Consider the following 4,498-nt stretch of genomic DNA (forward strand, 5'->3'; position numbering starts at 1 on the left):
TTGGATTACCGTGATATTGAATGGTTTGCCTTGGAAATGAACAGAGATCATTCTGTCGTTTTTGAGATTGCATCCAAGTACTGCATTTCGGAATCTTTTGTTGACTATGATGGCTATTCCATTTCTTCTAAGGGATTCCTGCCCACAGTAGTAGATATAATGGTCATCTGAGTTAAATTCACCCATTCCAGTCCATCTTAGTTTACTGATTCCTAGAACGTCAATGTTCACTCTTGCCATTTCCTGTTTGACCACTTCCTATTTGCCTTGATTCATGGACCTAACATTCCAGGTTCCAATGCAATATTGCTCTTTACAGCATTGAACCTTGCTTCTATCACCAGTCCCATCCACAGTTGAGTGTTGTTTTTGCTTTGGCTCAATCCCTTCATTCTTTCTGGAGTTGAGAACCAATGAAAACCCATTAAATTGCAGCATGCCTAACATGATTTCATTATTATAAAAATATATGCGAACACATTTGTACACATACATAGAAATATATAGAAGGGTATCCACCAAAATGTTACTATTGATTATCTCTGTGTAGTAGGATTGTGGGTGATTTTGTTTTTCTCTCAATCATTTTCTATACAGTCTGAATGTTTTGCTATGGAGAAAAATCATCAGAAGAGCAATTTCTAGTTTTTTAGAATAAAAATTCCCAAACATTTTAATGACTGAGTATGAAACTCTATTGGTCAAATACTTTTGATGATTACAGAAAATCACTTGGGGGGGGTAATCATTGGAAAGGATTTTGCTTTTTGTTTGCACAGAAAAAACATTTATCAGCTCTTCCCGTGTTCCTAACCTCAAGTTCTTTTCATCCCCACCCCGACTGCACCGCATTGACTACAAAAAGCCTCTAAACCCAGCTTTTTCCTTCTTGGTTATGGTCATACATCTTTTCCATCCATAGAGTCTTCAGATATTAGCTAAAGGGTTTTTAAAGTCTTTTACAGTGGGAATCAATACCCCTTTAATTTTTCCCTGGGCAAAACCTCATGTTCCCACCAATATTGTGACTCGAAGGACTGTGTCACACTTCTTTGTCTTCACATATTATGGTTGCCTATCTCTGAACACGCAGAAGTCAGCTAAGAAAACATGTGGTTATCTGAAAGACTAATTTCTCCACATAAAGAGACCTTTTAAAAATAAATGTTTAGTTCCTATAATTGCCTAATGTTTTATGAGAAACTGAAATGCTTTCCCCAGTATATCTCTTTTGTATTTGCAGCATATCTGCTTGCTGCTTCTCTCAACATGTTAGTTGCTGACCCATTGCTGTTAGCTGTTTGGATGCGATTGATATCTACTTGCTATCTCTGAAGTCAGAGTTTCAATCCCTTAGGATGTTCAGACTATTTTTGTCATCACCTTTGCAATTTTCTTTCATTTTTGCAACATAAAAAAACCTTGGGACGCTCTTAAAATTGAGAGTAGTATTGAGGATATAAACAGATTCACATAGTCAAATTTGGGCTTCCCAGGTGGCTCAGTGGTAGAGAAGAGAGCCACGGGTTCCATCCCTGGGTTGGGAAGATCCTCTGGCATAGGAGATGGCAACCACTTCAATATTCTTGCCTGGAAAATTCCAAGGACAGAGGAGCCCAGTGGACTACAGTCCATGGTCTCGCAAAGTCAGACATGACTGAATATGCATGCATGTATGTATGTATAGTCAAATTTACTACAAGGTCCTTACCTGTCTAAGAACCCTTTGAGGGCACAAATTGGGTGTTCTTCCTTCTTATACTCCCATGCTTGTACCCAGTCTGGCCCATAGCACTCACTAAATGAGCCTGCTTATATGGCTTCCAAGACTTTAGACTTCCCATCAGTCCCATTAGGCTGAAACTCAGAATATTCTTTTTCTATCAGGGATGGACAGTGATATACCTGGCAGAGCATGAGATGGGAAAAAGGCCAGTATATTCTCCTTATCCTGCTTCTGATATGCAAATTTGTCCCTGGGATACAGGCCATGTCTTGGCCCTCAGCTCTGGGCACACTTGCTTTCACGCTGTGATTTAGAGATGCAAAATGTTGAGCAATGGGAGAAGGAGTTTCTTCAGTGAGTATGAAAAGGATTAAACATCAAATATATAGCATTAGCTCCCTATCTATCCCATCTGAATCATCAACCATGCAAAGCAAGTAGAACAACCTCTCTATCTCCAGGCCCCCATTACTGCACATTCTTTTTTTTTTTTAATTCATTTATTTATTTTAAATGAAACAAAGACGAATATTTTTAATGATAAAAGGTACAATTCACAAAAAAGATAGACATCATAAACCATTAGACACCTTAACAACAAAGAAACAAAGATACATAAAGCAAAAATCAGAAGAACTATACAGGAAAAGAAAAAATATATAATCATAATGAGACATATTAACATTTCTCTGAGAATATTTTATCAAGCCCTGCACATTATTTAGAAGGACACAGTGTGTAGACCCTGTGACCAGAAAACCCACCACATATAGAGCCAGACCATATCAATGAACCCCACCGATCCCTGGGAGCCATGCTGTGATTGACTGTATTTATTACTTGATGATAGTGTGTTGAGCGGAGAGGTCAAGGATGTGTGTGTGTGTGCTAGTCGCTCATTTGGGTCCAACTCTTTGCGACTCCATGGGCTGTTTCCCTCCAGGCTCCTATGTCCATGGAAATTTCCAGGCAAGAATACTGGAGTGGGTTGCCATTGCCTCCTCCAGGGGATCTTCCCCACCCAGGGATTGAACCCATGTCTTTTGCATCTCCTGCATTGGCAGGTGAATTCTTAACCATTGCGCCACCTGGGAAGCCTGAAGTTGAAGATAGCTAGGGCTAAATGGACTCAGGGTTTCTGAAAAGTGGGCACAAATACTGCAACTCTTTTGTCCTGCAGAAACCTTGGGAAACCCAGAGGAACTTTGGTTTATACATTGGGGGCAGCTGCTGCCTCAATGCAAGGTGTGATACCTTTAGCAGAGGTAGAAAACCAAGTTCACATGTAGAGACAATGCTCTGCCCCTTTTCCAAACCATATAAAAGATTGAGTGCTGAAGCTGGCTGAAAGTTCATTTTGCGATTACTGGCATGACTGAGCTTGGCACTATTTTAGCAATTGTCTCTCAGAGAAGGGAGGTAACATTGGTTAAAACGGAGTACCAATCACAGGGTGATTCCATCCAGAATAGCCCTCAGGATAAGGTTAGAAGTAGAACACACCTCTGTGCTAAAATAATAAAAGCAGTTGAGGCAATCGGGATGCCGAATTATTGAACGACATTCTGCATAATTATTGGAGCAGGAAAGAAATGCTTGTATTGTTTGCATCATTTATTGCTTTTAAAGAAAAGAAGCTAAAAAAAAATGATAAAGTCAGATGTAAAATTTCTGTTTCAAGATTCCCAGTTGAAACTGATAGATTCCTGTTCAACAGAAAAGATATTTTCCAAAAAATAAAATAAAATCTTATTGCAAAAATACCAGAATTGCAAAGGAGGGAAGAAAAGTAACCTCAGATCTGAGAGAAATATCAATCTTCCAAGTCCATTATCCAAAGACCTTGTACATCAATACTTGATTTGAATTATGGAGCTGGGTTGTACCTTCATTTACATGGTATTTCCCCAAGTAGCCAGGTAATATCAATACCTTGCATTTATATGACGATCATCTTCCCAGATGGCTTCATTAAATTGTGTGTTTTATGAGACCCACTTTCTGAAGTGTGGTCATCTCTGAATGAGAATGATGCTCCCAGGTAACTCGGGGCAAGGGAAAAATCGTGTTTTGCATTTATGTGTCTTTCTATCAGTGATCATAAAAATCTTCAGTTAGCAAGCATTTCCTGAGCATCTGCGTGGGCATAGCTGGAGATGAGGCTCTGTATAGTAACAAATGGAAGATTAAAAGGTGTGCTCCCAATGCTCCTATACTTCAGTCTCTATTAAGGACAATTTTTCTGTTTCATACATGTGAAAACTTGAGCCCAGAGAAGTTTAGAGAATTGGCAGAGATCATTTGGTATATTTTTCCAGAAATGATAATCCTTATTTCCAGGTTCTTACTCCAGGATGTGAGTAGCTTTGATAATAACATCTAAAAATGTGTATAATATTTCAAGATGCATTTAAGTGGAAAGGTTAAAGCTTGGATTTTACTTAAAGAAGAAAAGACCAGCACTGAAAAAGAAAAATTAAGGCTCTCTTATGTTGTTAACATAAATTACAAATATTATTAAGTATCAAGACTGTGATAATTGCTTTGAGAGGACAAAAGAAAGGTAAGATTTCAACTCTGAAGAGCTTGGCTGACTTTGGAAGTAAACTATTGCCTATACGTGGTTTCAAGGAAAGTAAAGGTTTCAAGCAAACAGGAAACCTGTTGACTTATCTCACTACTTTGTAAAATTGCAAGTATGCCCATCACTTTATGACAAATAGGAGGGGGAAAAGTGAAAGCAGTGACAGATATTCTTCTCTTGGGCTCCAA

The sequence above is a fragment of the Giraffa tippelskirchi genome, chromosome 3 (assembly GCF_054371585.1).
Source record: "Giraffa tippelskirchi isolate mGirTip1 chromosome 3, T2T-mGirTip1v1.2.pri, whole genome shotgun sequence".
NCBI lineage: Eukaryota > Metazoa > Chordata > Mammalia > Artiodactyla > Giraffidae > Giraffa > Giraffa tippelskirchi.